The sequence below is a fragment of the Pelodiscus sinensis genome, chromosome 1 (genome assembly GCF_052426305.1).
Source record: "Pelodiscus sinensis isolate ZL-2025 chromosome 1, ASM5242630v1, whole genome shotgun sequence".
Taxonomy (NCBI): domain Eukaryota; kingdom Metazoa; phylum Chordata; order Testudines; family Trionychidae; genus Pelodiscus; species Pelodiscus sinensis.
This window is the reverse complement of record NC_143052.1, coordinates 190238904-190258590: the sequence shown is the minus strand read 5'-3', so window position 1 is coordinate 190258590 and position 19687 is coordinate 190238904. Positions and strand designations below refer to the sequence as shown.

Sequence of the window (19687 nt, the reverse complement as noted above, 5' to 3'; positions counted from 1 at the left end):
AAAATGATCCCTACTTCAGGGGGCATATGATTGAAATAGTAGAAAAGAGACAACAAATGGATATAGACAAAGCCCTTATATAAATGTTTTAGACTGTTTTTTTTAAATCCAGTGTTGTAAATGACTGAACTACAGTTACAGAGCCACCAGTGTCTAGTGATACTTCAGGATGCATGTGGGACTGTCACTTTTTGAGAATAAAGTTCAGAAAATATTTTTTTTTTGTAAAATAGGAAATAAATAAAGTACTTACAGCCTGAATTCTTGTTGTTTCTTTCATCTCACATGTGGAATAGCTTTTATTTGCATTTAGTGACAAAGGTTCTCCCTGTTATTTATTATACACAAGGCTGAATCCTGGTTACTGATTACAAGAAACAATATGAGGATGGTGAGTTTTCAGGCTGGTATAGCAAACTCTGCATCTACTCCGAGATGGTAAAAAGGATTTCTTGCTTTTTCAACAAAGATGAGCTATGGTGTGGTCAGGGTGTGATAGATTCTACCTTGCATGGCTTACGCCCCCTGCCCTTATTTGTCTTACTTGCGTACCACTGGAGATGATCTCTATCAATGTGTCTGATACTCATCCATAATTTGGTTAATAAGCTATGCTCAGGGGACACTATGTTATTTTAGATTCAGAAAGGTTGAGATTTTTTGAATCTGTATTTTTCTTTGCCTCATGTTAACAAGGCACAGAACTATATCCCTGTGTATTTTCCTGAGCTGTGATTTATTTTATTTTCAAAACACAAGCTTGATTTTGCACAACAGTTATGAGAAAAGAGTGAATAGCTTCTACAATAATGCCAGCAAGTTTCAAAGCCTTTCAAAAAAAGACAATCTGTTGCTGAATCTGAGCCTCTACTTGTTGCAGACTTTGAAAAACGCCCATTGACTTTAATCAGAGCTGGATCAGACCCCATATCATTATCATTATTTGAAAATGATAGAAATGAATGTTACAGTGAGCAAAGTGAAAACCTTGTGTTGTGCAAATTCCTTAAAATAATGAAAAAAGACTGGAAGAATTTGTCTTCAAAGCTTATTTTGGTTCATTCCTTTTAAGTGTTCCAAATGTCCTCACATATCAAGCTGCATTGTACATTTGTGAACCTCTGTTTTGTAAACAAAACAAAACAAAACAAAACAAAACAAAAAGACTATTCCTGCTGATTACTGAATGAAAAACATGAATGTATTTTTTAAATGGGGACATTTTACTGCGCTAAATCAATGTGACTTCAAGTGACCTTTTTCAAACCTGTTATCAAATTAAAAGCAGATTTGAGGTGTACTTTTATATGTCAGTGGCATGCTTGGGACAGACAAGAAAAGGAAAAGTAACAGTGTAGTTATTCTGAATATAAAATTCTTTAATTAAATAGTGGAATATATGCAGGAAATTGTGGATTTGTCTTCAGAGAGCAAAGAATGTTTGTAGAAAGTTATTTGTTCTGTAAATAATTAGCTTCAAGTTCAAAATTCTAGTGTTATTTGAACCAATTTCCTCCCCAGAAAAAACAGCACATACTGATCATGAAATCCACTCACCAAAAGGTATTTAAAAATAATTACTGATGTCTTAATTATTTAAGCTTGTTGATAGCCTTTTGTTCAGAAATATACTATATGACTAATTCTAGAGGTGTCTTCTGCCTTGTTCAAGACAGGTAATACTAGATTTGCAGGTTCTTTATATCCTTCAATATGATGACAATAGTGCAAATGCTCAGTTAATGAGAGTACTTACGAAGTATGTAAACTGGACCTTTGCCTTTAGAATTTGCTTGTCTGCTGAAATACAATTAAATTTTACAAGCCATATCTTGACTTCTCTGATATATAATGGGAAAGAAAACTTAAAAATAGATTTCACCTCTGCTGTTAACAAGTTTTGACCTTTGCTCACATTTGTTGGGGGTGGGGAGTGGCGTATAGTACCAATTAACATGAATTATTAACTACTACATTAATAATTAATTTATTAGAGGGCTAAAGGCATCTGTCTTTGCCAGCCAATACTATCGAGAGAAAATGAAGAAAACAATACAACCCTAATTATAACAGCTTAATGAGGATGTTTGGAAGATGTGATGAGATTCAGTCATTCTGAATGCTCTTTATTTCCTCTTTGAAACCACACTAGGTGCAAAGAGTCAGGCAGCTAACTATAGTTCCTGTAGTACAGGTTTTCTCCCTACTGTCTGAAGAAAGGAAGCCTATGAAGGAGAGCTCAATCTGGATATTAAGGACTGACCAAGAATGCCATTGCCTAAACATTATGAATGCTGTCTGTTTCAGTAATGAACTATGTCTGAATCACTAATGGATTGAGTATGCCAGTGAGAAAGCTTCTTTGTCTCTAAATTACACTTTTGTGGAGCTTTCTCAATTTCATAGGTACAAGAGGTCTACTTACAGTACCTTTCACTGCAGACTGTGCTTTTGGACTCAGATATGCAGATTAATTATAACAAGTTTATATTACCTGAGTTCTTTTTATAGGTCTAGATCAAAATGAAGGAAAATGAGAAAAAGAACATAATTAAATTTAATGCCTTGGGAAATTTCAGGCGAAGTAAAAACAAACTAACAAAAAGATTATTCCACAACACCCAAGTATTTGTTGATGTTTTTTGTCCTCTCTGCTGCATCCCTTTTTGTTTAGGCCCCTGAACCAGGTTGTCTGTGTCCTTTCAGTAGGCGACTGTCCAGTACCGGGTGATGCAGTGTTCTACATCTTTCATCAGCCACTGGTGTAGAAGTCTTCATAAGTAAAACCTGTTCATAAGTAACACCTCTGTGTAGTGCTCATAAGAAACATTTGTTCATAATTAACACAACAACCCAAACAACACCCCGACCACATCTCTCCTAAAGCCCCATAAATGGTTCACGACACTAACAACTTTAAGCATCTCCACAATATATTTTTGGGAGTAGTTTTCTTTCAGTCCATAATTTTTCCTTTAAAAAAACTGCTGGACTATGCAATATGTTTTATTTTCCTCTGGGCCATAACCACAAGCCCCATCACTCCGTCTTGCTTAGCAGATCAGCAGTATTAAACCAACTTAGAAAGACTAAGATGAGCATTAAATTAATCAAACAATGCTCTTGGGGAAATGGCCACTAATTTCAGATTTTTCATCTCCTGAAAATCAATTATTATTATGTTTATTGATATTATACTTGTCACTACTTTCAGTATTTTGCTTGTGGTGACAGAGACTAAAACAAGAAAGATGCTTCGAAAGATGTATTAAACCAGGTATAATCTATTCCCTAGGCAGCAGAACTTGGTAACCATCTTAGTTTGGGTCAATAAATATGCTGTAATAGGAAAACCTACCAGAATATATTTTACATAGTCATATATTTTACATAGTTATATATCATTTTATTGTCTTAACATGTTATCCTCACATAAATTGTGGTTTCAGGTTGATATTTCTCCTAAAATTGTTAAAATGGACCCAAAGAGCAGCATTCTGCTCTGTTTTCATGGGTGTTCTAGGAAGGCAAGGGGATACCCAGAGAGTTTTCCTCTACTCCCATAGGTGGGCTGGAACGGGGAAAAATAACAGGAGTTCTAGTCAATGTGCAATCTCTCAGCAACATGGCCAAATCTAAACCTTGCAGTGTATATACCTGTTACTTTCTAGCAGTGGGCATTACAGGTAGAGCTCATTGCTTCTTATGTACCTGCTTCAATGACCAATAAAATAAATAGAAACCCTTTGTAAGCATTGGATCAGGCCCTAATGGAGCAACAGCAAGTAGTCCCAAGACCCTCCCTACTTAAGCCACTTAGGCAGAATAGGCTGTATTTCTTTAGGTTGGCTGCTACCATCCTCCATTCACTCTCCCCCGCCCCCCAGGTGATAAAGAAGAATAAGAATGGAATTTCTCCTTGACTCTGTGCTTATTATTAAACTCTGATGCAAACTTAAAGATGAACTTAAAATCATTTTCATTTGTCAACATTTAAGTTCAAGACCTCAGCTATGGACTTTTGGGTTACTTTTGGAATGTGGGTATAGATTGTTGTGGCCCTCATGCAAGCCATGTGTGTGGGGAGGGCAAAGGTATCTTCCGTCTCATCTCCTGAATACCCCATTTAAAAGTGAGGTACAATTAGCTCAGAAGAGTGTAGCAACTTTTCCCTTCCAACATGCTCAGGGGTGCAGTGCCCCACAGTGGAGGGATGGATAAGACAGAAAAGCATTCCTAGTCAGGTATGAACCTAAGCACGTGCTTAATTAAAAAAAAAAAAAGATTTGCCTCCCAGAGGAGTCAGTGAAATTTAAGTGTATGTTTAATTTATACAATGAGCCTTTAGTTCCTTCCCAAATAAGAACAGGCTTAGAGTTGTGTTTAAGGAGGTACTTAAAGGTGTGATAGCAGCCTTCAACTACTTGAAGGGGAGTTCTAAACAGGATGGGGAGAGTTTGTTCTCAGTGGTGACAGATGACAGAACAAGGAGAAATGGTCTTAAATTACAGTGAGAGAGGTCTAGGTTGGATATTAGAAAATACTATTTCCTAACAGGGTGATGAAGCACTGGAATGGGTTACTGAGGGAGGTGGTGGAATCTCCATCCCTAGAGGTTATTAAATCCCGGCTTGACAAAGCCCTGGCTGGAATGACTTAGTTGGGGTTGGTCCTGCTTTGGGCAGGGATTGGACTTGATGGCCTCTGGAGATCTCTTCCAGCCCTGGGATGCTAAGTCACACTGACTTCAGTAGGTACTTTGGTTGAGCTCTGAATAGAGATGGATTCAAACAAAAGTTTAAGGGCTTTCTTGATTAGGGCTCCGTGATCCTCAGAGGCCGTTAGGCATCTCACTCCCATTGATCTAATCCCAATAGTTCATTTCAGCAAGTAGAACCTGGCAATAGCAAGGGAGCCTGACAAACAAGGCAAAGCTCAGGCTCATTCAGAATCAAAGGAGAGGCTTGCCAGTGAGTCTGCCTGTGTGTCTGCCTTAAAAGACAGCACCGCTGTAGTAGTTACTTGAAAATCATCAGCTGTGCAAACTGTGGGCCAAATCTTAGTATGCTCCCACTGCACAGCCCTTACACTAGGAAGCTGCAGTGATCGAAATCACTGGATGGATCTAAGTCCTGTTTCATACAGGGGTTCAAATGATATGGTCAATAATTGTCCCTTCTGACCTGAAAAGACCATGACTCTGTTAAAAGGCCTATTGAAATCAATGGTACTGTGGTGTGACCTGCTGCTACTCAATGTAAGTAAGGGGACCAGAATTTGGCACTTTGAAATCAGGGCTTATTTTATTTATCGCTGTAGGATTCAGGACAAAGTATAGTTAAAGCTCCAGCATTATAGAAATGACTTTCCATTAAATTAGGGTTTCTACTAAGTAAATATTAAGATTCAGCTTTTATGAATTTAATAATGTTTGATTTTAATCATAAAATATATGAAATATTTCTTTGGTTACAGACTGATAACAGCTATTACTGTAGCAGTCACTAAATACTGTTATAAATCTTGCTAATGAAATAGCAATAATATAACCCTCCAATCATTGAAGATTTAATGCTTACTCTTTCCCGATGATATAATGTAACTGTAGCTTGTCACAAGAAAAAATGTGCATATATTAGACTTAGGAATTGTCATTCAATTACCTTACCATTCCTTGGGAATAAAAACATCACAGGGTGCTCAGTGGTTCAAAGAAACAGATGGTTTACCTTGTCTGTACTACGTCTAACTTACGGTATGTCTGTTATTAACCCCTTCCCCTGCTCTCACTCCAGCTCTAGGATCTTCCCACTGACCTGGAGCCCAGGCTCCAGTTCAAGCCTGAACGTCTATACTGCAGTTCACTAATCTGTTAGGGTATGTCTACACAGCAAAGTTATTTCGAAATAACAGTCGTTATTTTGAAATAACTTTCCTAGCATCTACGCAGTCAAACTGCCATTTCGAAATTAATTTTGAAATATCGGAGCGCTTATTTCGAATTTGGTAAACCTCATTCCACGAGGAATAACGCCAAATTCGAAATAGCTATTTCAAAATAAGTGCTGTGTAGAAACTTATTTGAAATAGGGGGCCTCCAGCCTTCCCAGGGTGCCCTGGTGGCCACTCCAGCCTCAACCAAGAAGATTCCTCTCCCTCCCTGTTCCCCGGAGCCCTTAAAGGGGTTGACTCTGGCCACAATGCCTGTGCCAGCTCCAAGCCTGCCAGCCCACAGTCAGCAGTCACTGCCCCTGACTCAGTGGCCCCAAAACATGAGCCAGCAAGCCACTGGCAGCCAGCCCTCCACCGCTCCCCAGGAGCAGTCTGCCAGCTCCCAGGAGCCTGCCAGGCCCCGGAGAAGGCGGGTGCATTCCTGGTCCAGGGTGGAGATCATGGACCTTATTTAGGTTTTGGGGGGATGCCCCCATCGTCCATGATCTCCACACTAGATGGAGGAATGTGGCCATCTATGGCAGGATAGCTGCCAGCCTGGCCACCAAAGGCCACATGCGAACCCAGGAGCAGGTTTGCATGACAATCAAGCTGGGCCGGCAAGACCCTCCAATCCTGGGCCCTGAGTTTCCCCTCCCCTTCTTCCCCTTGCTTCCCCTTTCCAGCTCCCTCCTCCCAGGTTTCCCCCCCTTTCCCACCCTCTCTTCTCCCCTCTCCCGCCTCCTTTCCCCAGTATCACCAGAGTTTCATTCCTCCCCCTCCAGTTTTGTTAAATAAAGAGAGTTTGTGTCCATGAAAATACATGTATTTTATTTGACATCAGGAAGGGAGGTTAGGGAGGGGTAAGTGGAAGGATGTGAGGGAGAAATGAGGCACAAGCCCCCAGTGCTCCTTAGGGTGGAAGCTCTCCCGCAGGGCCTCCTGGATACTGACAACTCCCCAATGTACCTCATGGATGGCAGCCTGCAGAAAGTGCAGCCAGGTTCAAAGCAACGCGTCCAAGAAAAGCACCAGAGTGCCTGGGGCAGCTCTGGCTCCATGTTGCAGAGTGCTGTGGTGTCCCGAGTGAGGGCAATCAAAGCGCGCAGAGAAAAAATTTGCTGTCCCTCATCAAGGTAGATGATCAAGCAGGGAAACCTGAGAACTGGCTGTCCAGGGGGGTCCCTTTAAGCACAGACCTCAGCCTCAGGAAGCAGCTCCACACAGTAAGTACTGACCTGGTGACCTGCCGGAACTGCTTCCGGCCACCCTTAAATGTGATTCAGAGTCCACTCAGTGTGGACATGCTATTTCAAATAGCAAAATGCTATTTCAAAATGCATTTTGTGTGTATTTCAAAATAACACTGTAGTGTAGACAGACCGTAAGTCTGAGCCTCACGAACCTGAGTTAGCTGGTCTGGGCTAGCTGTGGGTTTTTAAGTGCAGTGTAAACATACCTTTAGATTGTAAACAGAGGCACGGGAACCATTTGCATAGTAGGGGTGCTGAGAGCCATTGAATCAAACTGAGAACCCTGTCTGTGATGGAAACCACTTCAAGCCAGCCGGTGATACAGCCCCCCAGCATCCTTAGTTCCTGCGAGTAAACTCTTTGGGGAAGGGACCTTTCTACATGTGTTTGTGGGGACATGGTACAGAAATAACAATGACACAAAATCACTTGACCTAGGCTTGTCGCCTTGGATTCAAGCCCATTCAGGTAAAATGAATGTGATGTTTCATAATTAGTTATACAAGCAGCTCAGAAGGCAGCACCCTGAGCCACGTTCTCAGTTGGTGTAAACAGGCGCAGTTCTACCAGAGTCAAGGGAATGACTAGTGAGGAAGGATGGGTCAGTGGTTAGAGCCCTCGATGGAAACCTGCATTTACTGTCCCGCACTCCCACCTGTTCTCACTTCACTTAAGCCCAGAACCACAAAGGGATTTAAGGGCCTAAACCCTAATTTCACTCACTCCCTGACCTCTTGCTCAGCTGCTACCTAGCCTTGTATGCACCTAAACTTCTGCCTGGGCTTGTGCACTATGCCTGGCTGTTGGCATCCAGGTGCTTATCTCATACCTAAGACCTAGGGGCATCCTCAGCCCAGCGGAAACTAGGAATTGCCCAGTCTATCCCACCTATAGGCATCTCAGAGCTCACTTACCAGCTTGGGCCCATTCAAGATACAGTGGCAGGTAGAAAAGGTGACATCTCCCTTAGAATTTTATTTTTTTTATCCTACTGGTTACATTATTTACCTGGGAATCTGTATTTAATGCTCCCTCTGCTTTCTGGGAAGCAAAGTTCTGAATAGGTGTCTCCCACCTTGCAGGAGCGTGCTCTAACCACTGACCTGTGGGCCACTCTGTGATGGGACTCCTCCAGTCTCCCCTGCTGAAATTGTTTCCCTCTGGACTAATACTCATAGACTGATTAGAGCAGGGAGACTGGAGGCAGGGTCACCCACCTCCCAGGTGACTGCACCACCCACCATGCTACAGAGACTTCCAGTCTCTTTCTCTAGGACTATCTGAGTATTTATACAAAACGGAATGGCTTCAACAGCAGAGACAGAGGGGGCGCTTCAGATTATCTGCTAGCCTGAGGGATAGGGCATGTTCCTGAGAGGTGGGAAATACCCACTTGTAAAAGGGGATAGCAGGAGTACCCAATCTTGCAGCGGTAATGTAAGGAGATACTCATCAAAGACTGGGAGGCCTTCAGCTACTATGGTACTGAGGAGCCAAATGAGTACCTTAGACAGAGTCTTGCAGGGACTGCAGTGCAGCAATGTTGATTCATACCAGCAGAACTGGCCTAGTATACTTTCCCTGTTCTGTTTAGTTCATTATACTGTGGAAACCACGGGCAGCCTCTGATACCTGAACTTTATTAAGTCACTAGAAGTCTTACTGCCCGGCATTGCCCTGGCTGCTGTCTTCTCCCCAGGGGCGGTAGTGGGGGCACGGAGGTCACCGGCCAGTGCTGCCTGGGGCTGGCCCAGGGGCAGAGGGGCTGTGTGGTGGTTAGAAGTTTCTCCCCAGGGCAGGCCAGAGTTTTGGGTGCTGCCGTCCAGCAGCTTGTCTCTGGGATGCTTGCTTCCTCTCTGTGTTCACTCCACTGTTCTACCTACTAGATCCCTCCATGTCCATTTGATGAGAAACAATCGAATTCCAAGCACATCCCATTGTCCTGGTACAACCAAACCATGACCTTGCTTTAATTTAGGATAAGAGGAAGCTGCCTACCAAATGTGGTGGTCCTTGCTCTTATCCTTTAGGACGAGCTCTTGAACAGATAGCTTCAGAAACAGACAGACAGACAGACACACATTTCTAAAATAGATAGATTTTCATGGATAGGCAATAGATGAGCAAATCATCCATACTGGGCTACATCTTGCCATTTCTTCAGGGATCATGGAAGTCCCTGATCCCCTGGAGCCAGTGAAGTTTCCCTGTGGAAATTAGGGGGAAGAACTGGGGAACCTGCACAGCTACAGACCCCTTTTATAGGTCATGGAATTTAATTCTGTGCAACTAAATTGCATTGGAAGGTGAAAGTTTGGGGCAAAGCAGAGGCAAACTTAGAGGGAGCAGACTGATGAATCTATTGTCTTTGTAATTCCCTGGATCATACCCCCACACTGCAGAGAGCAGCAGTTGAAGAGGCTTCTTCAGGGACATTTGCAGAGTAGGTCCACTGCCAGTGTGTGTGACTTCAAAAGGATTTTTTCCCCTCCCTCAACTCTATGTAAAAGCCCACTGTACATCCTGGCCTCTCAAGCTGCATGCTGCAGACAGGACTTGGACCATTAAGGGCTAGATTGTACCACTATGCACAGCCATGAGCAAGGAAAGGTGCATAAATTGTATCATTCCATGACTAATCCAAAAGTCATTGTACCTTGGAGACACTCGTCTGAGACAGTTCCCTCCCCGCTTCTCCCTTCCTCAAGAGAGTAGTGGTTTATTGCTGAGCTATACCAGTAGGAAATTACCACCTTTTTTTTGCACTGGCCCTGGCTCTGCTGTGCTGGCCTGCTTTTTGGGAGCTGGAGTCAAGGCTTCACCTATTTCCCAGGAATCAGGCCTGGATACACAGACAAAAGGGCAGTCTAGCTCAATGTAAATATTCTGGGCCTTGTACATTAGTTAGCTTTTTTTTCTACAAAGCTCCCAGTGGCTTTGTGGGTTATGAATGCTGGGAAACTGTAGAAACAAATATTACATACATTTGAAAATGTAATGGGCTAGCTCTGAGTAACAACTGGCTAAAATTCTCTTTACATTATATTTATTTTTGTTTACTTTATAGATTTTAGCTTGAGATACCTGAGACGGTTATTGGAAGTGTCTGCTTTTATGGGAAGAAGCTAAACAAATGTCTGGACCTGTACGTTTCTGATGGGAGAAATAAACTTTCCAAGGTAGTTATATTTATTTCTCTTGGAGCTAGTTTTTTTTTGTGTACTGAAAGTTCTCCCAACTTCCTTTGTCACCTAATTCTTTATTTGTGCCTAGCTAGCTGTGCAGTTTTAGTTGGCATTGTTTAATAGGAATATATGTCATAATTCAAACAAATAGCTTACTCTCTCTCTGCCATCAAAAATTGAACTCCCTATATTTGTTTTTAGAAAACTTAGATCTCAGCTAATTAAGAATTTGGGCTTATTACTTGCACATAATAAATACAATAGATGAACAAGAAATTTAGAAGATTTATGAGAAGATCTGCCAAGAAATTTGAAATTATTTAGGCAGAGCACCATCAATTCACAAAAGTACTGTATTTACTAACTGGCTTTGACAACACTGTTTAACTTTGACTGCTTAGTGTGCCTATAACTGGCTCTGTTTCTAAAAGGTTCCCTTGTGTTTTGATGAAGCTTTAGTTTCAGGTAAATTGAAGCAGAAATGTTCCAATTTGTTTTGATGGGAGATTCCTCTTGAATCCTAAATTGAATTTTCTAATTTTCTTCTCTCATGAATATTTCCAGTCCAGCTTGGACTTTTTCCAGCATTCCCAGTCAAAACTTCAACTTTCTTACCTGTTCTCCTTCACTTGTTTTCTAGGTTGCTCGTTCTCCTGATGGCATCTCTAACACTCCTCATTCACTGTCCCCGTCTGCATCAATTTCCCACAGGCTGATATTTGCCTAATTATCAGCAAAGGGATCCCAAATTCTTTCTTTCTTTCTTTCTTTCTTTCTTTCTTTCTTTCTTTCTTTCTTTCTTTCTTTCTTTCTTTCTTTCTTTCTTTCTTTCTTTCTTTCTTTCTTTCTTTCTTTCTTTCGCTGAAGTTTTAATTAAAATCAAGATAAATGTTTTGCCTTTCAAACTATAGGTAATGCATCAATAATAAATGATTACAGCCAAGGAATTTCCTGTCTACACATAATATCATTTCTGGAAAAGACCTATAGAAAATGATAATCTAATAGGCTAAGTCTACACTGCAGGATGTTTGTGCAAAAAGTCTTTTGCAGAAGAGTTCTTGTGCAAAAACTTATTGCGCAAAAGCACGTCCACACCTCTAAGTGCATTGCTTTTGCAATGCGCTTTTGCACAAGAGAGTGTCCACACTGCATTGACACTCTTGTGCAAGAAAGCTCTGACGGCCATTCACAGAATGGCCATCAGAGCACCTGTGCTTTTTCAGATAGGTTCTATTTGTGCAAGAAACCCCCGTGGAGCGTCAATACATGCCTTTTTGTGCAACAGTTGTAGCACAAAAAGGAGTTATGCCTTATAAAAGTAGGTTTACCTACACTGGAAAAAGCCCTCTGTTCTGCCATTTTATTGCCGATTTACTTGTGCAAGAGTGCATTTGAGGTGTGGACGCTTTGCAGGTTTTTTTGCAAAAACCTTGCAGTGTAGATGTAGCCATAGGGTTTTTGAACAATCCTGTAGAATTTAACAGAGAATTATATCTGTGCAATAGAAAGTGATGAGCTGATTCTCTGTTATTTTGTATGGGTTTTTACAGTAATTTCTCTAATCTATAGGATATTTCCGTAAGGAATATATCTATTGGACCAATTTAGTAAAATGAGAGAGACAGAGGAGAAAGATCAAGAATAAGGCTTCTCAATAAAGCGGAGCGATGGTAGATTACTAATGGCATTTGTCACTTCAGAGAGGAAGTGGTCAGAACAGTGAGCAGGAGAAAGCAACAGCAGGTGACTCGCAGCACAGAAGATTGGTGTTACCTGATGCTTGGAAGGAGTTGAATGAGGTAGCATGGAGAGGAAGGTAGGAAGGTGAATCTTTGCTTATAACACCTCTGAGTCTTGGCCCACTGGGTAAGGCTACATTGTGACTCAGTGCAAGGAAGGAAGGAGGAGAAAAAAGCAGGCAGCATGCTTCACTGCTTCTGTCGAGAACATGAGCAGAGAATATTCTGTGAATGGGAGCAGTCAGCCCTCAGTGCTGCCTCGAGCAAAGCGCTGCCCTCCCCAGTCCTCAGAGCTGTGCAGAGCGTGTGGTGCGGCACTCTGACAGGGATTCCCAGCTGCTATCTCTGCTACTGAAGAAGCAGTGGTGGCTACGAGTCCTGGGGCCCTTTGAATTGTTGGGCCCTGTGGCAGTTGCTCCTCCCATCGGTGGGCCTGGTATTGGCTCAGAAATAAGTCTTGCAAATGTTTGGTGCTGTCTGGACAGAATGTAGTGCAAAGAGGAGGTGCCTTGGTGAGATAACAGCAGTTGTGAGAGCAAGCTAGAAAGTCTCTCTCTTTGGAGTAGATCCAGATCTCAGCTAGACTCATTCCATCCTGAAAACTGAAACATTTTTGGCTTGGTACAGACTCCTCAGCCCATTAATCTTAACTAAGAGAAAAGGGAGGCACTTTGAAAAAATACATTGAATAATTTAAATCTTACGGTTTGGAAACCATTTTCCCTATGTCATCAGAATGTCCCAGTTAGCTAACTTATAGATGTGAGGCTGAGAACAACTGCTGGCATAAAAGTGTAGCACACACTTTCTACTCTTAAATGTAGATAAAGCAAGAAATCAAGAGGCCTCTGTATGTAGACAGATACACAACACACACACACACAAGGAGAGGGAAGTCTGAACATGTAATTTTTTAAATAATAAAGTAATTCAGAGTAAAATACTTCCGATCAAAACCTATGACTATAGCAAATGTTTTGAATAATCTTGTGAGCTGACACAAATAATGAACATGTGTTTGCTTATGAAGTTTAGCCTTGGCTTTCTAAAAGGACTTCAGTTTGCTGAAGCTAGGAAACACAGTTAAAGTCATGGACAAGAATTACAAAAGTAAGAATTATAACTTCCCTCTTCCCCTAATGGAGTAGTTAATAGTATGCAGGTGGACAACCTGGCCGGTTGTCATTACTAAGTAACAAATTATGTAATAGACAGGCAGTGTTTTCTAGTGCATAGACAGGATCTCTCCATTGTTTCCTGTGACCTCAGCCTGTGTTTTGAAAAAAAAAAAAAAAAAGTCTGGTGTGATGGCTGGAAGAAAAAAAGCTTCAAAATGTGAAGTGAATGTAGCTAATGTAACAAGGCCTGCCTAAGTCTGCAGAGAACACTGGACATTACTTCTGAGGTGTGGTATGAACTACCCCATTCATTTCAATGTCTGCCAACCCAGATACCCACAAGAATGCTCTCATTTTTAACAGTTTCATGTAAGAAAGGAGGGGAAGAGCTACACTAGTGTTTCTCAAAGGTGCTGCAGGTAGAGTGAAGGGCTAGAGGGGATTAGGGAAGCTATCTAAATCAAGATGAGTAGGCTTTTAAGACCACACGCCAGGATTTCAGGGGAGTACTATTGGTTCCATTCTTCTGAAGCTGGGGAGGTAGGAATAGTGATAAGAATTGGGACGGGTTGGTTTAGAAGGAGCGAAGGAATTATTTATGAACTGCAGTGAGCCTACTCATCTTCTAACAGAACAAATAGCTTAGTAGCCATGTCTTGAACATGAACCGTCAAGGTAGTTTGAGAAAGAGCCAGAGACACACCCATATTTGTTTGTACTAAATTACAACTTCTATCCACTGCTTTTCTATGACTGCTTTGGGCCAGAACTTTGATACTTTGCCAATGATCTCAAATCTCCTATTTTCACTCTATGACCATGGTCACCAACAGGTCAATCGCGAGGCGTCCTGTCCGCCCCACCCCCATTTCCCTCCCACCCCTGAGAAGCCCACTACCTACCTCAAGTGAAAATGGAGGTACTGCAGGCTTCCCGGGGATGGACAGAAGTCCCGCAGCTTAGCGCCACTTCTGGCGATTCCAGAAGTAGTGCTAGCTGCTCTGCCGGGTGTACTGCGGGAGGGAGCATTGGCTCCCTGCACCGCACAGGAGGGGTGAGTCAGCCCCGGGGGAGGCGCGCGTGCAGGGCGGTCAGCCCTGGGGCAGGCACGCGCAGGGGGCTTCCCTGCGTGGGGTCGGCCCCGGGGCAGGCGTGTGCATGGGGGGCTTCCTTGCACCGCGGGGGGGGGGTCGGCCCCGGGGCAGGCACACGCTGGTTTCCCTTGTGGGGGGGGGGGGAGAATCCTGGGAGGAGGCAGATACAGGGGACTCTCTTTCTCCACTGGCACCCCACTCCCACTCCCACTCCCCAGCCTCCACTCCCCAGCCACAGAACTCTGTCCCCACTCTCCGGTCCCCAGCCACAGAATTCTGTTCCCACTCTGAACTCTGTCCCCACTCCCCTGTCTCCACTACCCAAACTCTGTCCCCACTCCCCTGTCCCCAGCCACAGAACTCTGTCCCCACTCCCCGAACTCTGTCCCACTCCCCTGTCCCCAGCTACAGAACTCTGTCCCTATTCCTGTCCCCACTGGCACCCTGTCCCTAGCTGCAGAACCCTGTCCCCACTGGCACTCTGTCCCTTACATGCAGAATCCTGTCCTCTGCCCTCCCAGCACCCTGTTCCCTCTTCCCTGTCCCCAGCCGCAGAACTCTGTCCCCACAAAATGTATAATTATAAATGCTTCATTTTAGATTTAAATAGCATGAATAAAAAACAGATCATTTATTGCATAACTATAAACACGTGATTTTAATTTTATACATCGCATAATTTAAAAATAAACTGTTTATCAGAGTGTGTAAGTAAGGGCTGGGGATAGCAAGTGATGGACAGAAGGAGAATAGAGAGAGTGGGGCTTCAAGGAAGGGGTGGGGCTTCAAGGAAGAGATGGGGTGATAGATCTTCGCCTGTTTGGGGATTTAAAAAGGGATCTTGGGTGTAAAAAGGTTGGAGACCACTGCTCTATGACCTTATTCTCTTTTCCACACATTTAGTTCCATATTATCTTTAGTAACCTTCCTTTGTGGGGGAGGAAGGAGTTTCCACCTGGCTCTCTGTGGAAAGGTAGGCTTTTGGAGTAGTTAGAGCAAAGGAGGTGAAGTATTTATTCCTTTTCACACCTAAAGTTCAAGCTGGGTTCAATTCATTAACTGAGCTCATTCTTATTTCTCTGTCCAGTTACAGATTTTGCACTAGAAAATGAAGGGGCCACCAGTTTTTCAGGTTGCTATTCAGCACTGGACCCATGCTGGACAGTTCCCCATGAATGATGACTATGCGCTACATCAGGAGCAGAAGTAGTACAGTATCTACCTTTTGCCCAGTAGATTTCTTTCTTAATCTGACAAGCCCAATCTGACAAGAGCCCTTCAATATAGTGGAAAAGGTAGGAGGGTGAAATGAGAGGGTGATATGTAGAATGAGATTATCTCACTGGGATCTCATTTTGGGGGGAAATGGAGAAGAATTGGAGTAGTGATTATATGAAAAAGAAGTGAGAGAAAGAATGTGTGACCTAAATCTTAATAGAGTTTCAGTGCAGGAAACTCCAAGGAGCAAAACTTGTAGAAGTGGGAAGGTTACAAAGAACTGCAGGGTGGCATAGGCAGCATAGGGTAGGATTTTTGCCATATATAAAAGGGATTCATTGATTTTCTAAGAAGCATACAAAATATTGTAAATGGAGTATTTTGTATAAGCTAACAATTTACCTCAGGCTCATTCATGATAGGATAGTGCAACCTGGAATGCAGCATGTTTGTCATGATTATGTTGAGGAATATTGTTTAACTATAAAAATTGGGTAAGAAAAAAGGTAGTGCCAACTTCTGAAAAAGTAGCACTCTCTCTCAGGTCTCTGTGCTACATTTAATGGGAGTTGAGAATCTTCCTTTGGAATTAAAAAGCTGATTTAAGAGTGATGGGCAGGATTTGCTCTCCCATCCCAAGAGATCCTAAGACTGCATTGATCAGCAATACAACTAGGCTACGTCTAGACTGGCATGATTTTCCGGAAATGCTTTTAACGGAAAAGTTTTCCGTTAAAAGCATTTTCGGAACAGAGCATCTAGATTGGCATGGACGCTTTTCCGCAAAAGCACTTTTCGCGGAAAAGCGTCCATGCCAATCTAGATGCACTTTTCCGCAAAAAAGCCCCGATTACGAAAATGGCGATCGGGGCTTTTTTGCGGAAAAAAAAATCTGAGCTGTCTACACTGGCCCTTTTGCGCAAAACTTTTGCGCAAAAGGACTTTTGCCTGAACGGGAGCAGCATAGTATTTCCGCAAGAACACTGACAATCTTACACAAGATCGTCAGTGCTTTTGCGGAAATTCAAGCGGCCAGTGTAGATAGCTGGCAAGTTTTTCCGGAAAAGCGGCTGATTTTACGGAAAAACTGGCCAGTCTAGACACAGCCCTATTCTACTTGCAGGTAGCTGGGTGCTTCTTGTTTGGAGAAGTCAAGATTCATTAGCCCCCATCTCTTATATAAACGGGTCCTGAATATGCCTCATTATGAGCCTAATCCAAAACTCACTAAAATCAATGGGAGATTTTCCATTGACTTCAGTGGACTTTGAATCAAAATCTCTAAAATTATATCTGAATCCCCACTAAAATATATGGATTCCCTTCACACCCAGCCACACTATTCCCTGTTTCACCCTGTCCAATACCTTCAACATGCTCAGAATTCAATTAAGATTTTGATTGTGAAGAGCAGAAAATTGTATGTCAATACTGCAATTGTACACTCTCTCTTCTTTTCTGGCTCTAAAATCTTTATTGAATTTTCATCCATCATTACAAGGGATCCATTCAGCATGGTGATGGTGCCATTTAGATGCAAGCATATTCAGTCAGAGCAGGTTAAACTCTTAATTTATTGCTTGTTAAACATGTCAGTTTCCCCATCAGTGTCAGTATTGCTGATATAGAGCTGACAAGCTCTCTTGGAAGGAGATTGGAAAACCACGAACAGGCGGACTTGATACTCAAAGCGGGTGTCAAACACTTTGTAACCCACTTTGTACAGATGGAAATGGTTACACAACAGGAAAGGCATTGGAGAATGAGGTCTGTGTCTCCACCTGCATCTAACTGATGTGTTAACTCACAGTACATGAGAAGTCAAGATGTGCACATAGAATTCTTGACTGGGGAGTTATTTGGGAGCTCTAACGACTACCCACTCTCCTAATTTTTTTTTGCCACTCACTAACCACACATAAAAATAATGTATGGAATTTTCAAAGATGCTTACAGGATCTGGATGCCAATAATTGTAATAGAAATTGAGCATCCAAATGCCTTGGGAAAATCTCACCCACTGGGTGTTTAAAATTAAAGGAAACTTTAAAAAAATCAGAGCAAGAGACAGAGAGAGTTTAATCGTGATTATTTTGCATGCCATATTCTGTTTGTAGATGGACACTCAAGAAGCCTTAAAATTAACAAAATGGTGCAAAATATCCGTAAACATTCATCATTACAGTATGTGTGGTAGATCTTCCCTAAATTTATTTTAGGTATACCTCACTAAGCTGTCTGTTGTTGAAAAGTTCACCAAAGATTTCTTGGTTTCTGAAATGCAATATGAAATTATTTTTTGCCTTTTATAGCTAACCAAGAAGCCTGTGCTTTGTCCTGCTGTTTCTGTTGTGCTCTCGGAGAGCCAATGTCGTTATTATTATTTTTATTTACTGTTTGAGTTGCAGGAAGGCTTAGAATACCAAGTTACGGATACAAATCCAATGTGTAAGTGCTGAACAAATACAGAACAAAAAGATAGTCCCTTCCTCCCTAGGACCTTACAACTAAGTAAGACAGCAAGTAGTTACCAGCACAGCCCTCCCACCCAGAGGACGATTCAGAGCAGCTGCCCCATGCCCCGCAGCTTGGGAGGCCCCTCAGTCGATGCCTCAACCGTCCTATGGACTGGACTAAACATGGCCCGGGGATTACATGGTTGGGGGGAGGGGGCTGGCATGAGGCAGCAGCAGGTGTCAGGCCCCCAAACTCACTGCGGCAGGAGTCAGAGCGACCCAGCATCCTCCTCCGCTCTGCCACCCTCTCCCAGCCTGCTCTGCTTCACTTCATGGTGGCGGCTAGATGGAAGCAGAGTGTCTCAGCCCCAAGCAACTTCACTTCCTGACACCAGGGTGAAGCAGAGTGTAGGAGGCTGGAAGAGGGAGCAGAGCAGGCTGCTGGGTTCCTCTGGCTCCCACTGCTATGGTGAGTAGTGAGCAGGACTTAGGGAAAGGGGTGGAATGGGGGCAGGGTCTGAGGAGGGAGGGTTGCCCTGGGCCCCACACCTGGGCACTGGAGTGAGGGAGTTGCCCTGGGCCCCTGTAGGGATGGCCCTGGTTGCAAGACAGTCTAGGAAGCACAAGGAAACACTCAGATAATGGACAGTGGATGGGTATATCATCAACAGATGCAATGCACCATAACTTGTCAATCAGTTCTTCAAACTTCAGTTTACTGACTTCTGCAAAAACTTCTTCTGTTATCCTTTAGCTTATTCATACTTCAGAAAAAATAAACCAGTCTGGTCTCAGCAGATGCTGATGTTTTTTTCTGTATCACCCTCTCATTGGGCTGCCACCTTGATGCGGTAGAAAAACTTGCATATATTTAAGATCCTAAGAACAATGTCCTCTGGAGTCCTGTACTCTTGGTAGGGTCACTCATGGTGGTAAGGTTGAAGACAAGGTATCAGACAAAGTGCAGCCCACTGGCTAAGGAAGCAACCTGGGACAAAAAGGCCCCACTGCCTTGTGGGTGAATTTGTGAGAATGCAGGTCGATGAGAATAATTTCAGACAGAAAATCTGGAGTAGATCCCCCAAGGTGGTTAGGCATTTTAGCATCCTCCAGCAATTCCTGCAGCCGATTGGGTACCAGATGTGTTGGTCCTCTCCTTTGGGGTTTCCAGATGCATGGGCAACTGAGGATCTCCACATCATTTGTCCAGGCTATGCCCTGGAGAGGTTCTCTGGCTTTGTCTCCAGAGTTGACACAACATGGGAGACAGCTCTATTGAAATCAACCACAGAGGGGAAAAATCAGTGATTGCATCAAGCAGATGCATTGCTGGATAGTAAACTCTGAGGTTTACTCTCATGAAAATATTATTATGGATGCAGCCATCAATGCTCTCAAAAGCCTGTCTGTTATGAACCAACTTGATGATGAACCTACTTTAAAGGAGCTTAACCGTGTGACAGATGGCCTTCCAAATGAAAAGTCTCCCCTAGAAAAGACTGCACACCATCAGGCATACAGTGTGGACAACCTATTTTACTGCAACGTCTTCATGAGTTGCTTTGCCTGTGCTGGAAAGAAGGGAAAAGACATGAGAGGTGCCAACATCATCACACTTTATAAAAACAAGGGTGTCAGGAGCAACCATAAGAATCATCATGGCATTTCCCTTCTTCTTATTATGGGAAAA

General features: G+C 42.9%; 1 long non-coding RNA gene across 9 annotated transcripts in view; it reads left to right on the top strand.

The window, feature by feature from the left end:
- The first annotated feature begins 296 nt into the window (after positions 1-296).
- Positions 297-19687, top strand: part of LOC106732223 (uncharacterized) — a 44242-nt gene continuing 24851 nt past the window's right edge. For 2 of the 9 annotated variants that reach the window (XR_012898065.2, XR_012898069.2), the window contains exons 1-4: positions 357-438; positions 10252-10363; positions 12073-12188; positions 15417-15618. This is a non-coding gene — a long non-coding RNA (uncharacterized LOC106732223). Of the gene's footprint in view, positions 439-1324; positions 1564-10251; positions 10364-12072; positions 12189-15416; positions 15619-19687 lie in introns of those variants that run through there. The other 7 variants (XR_012898071.2, XR_012898073.2, XR_012898067.2 and 4 more) reach the window with 6 other exon arrangements.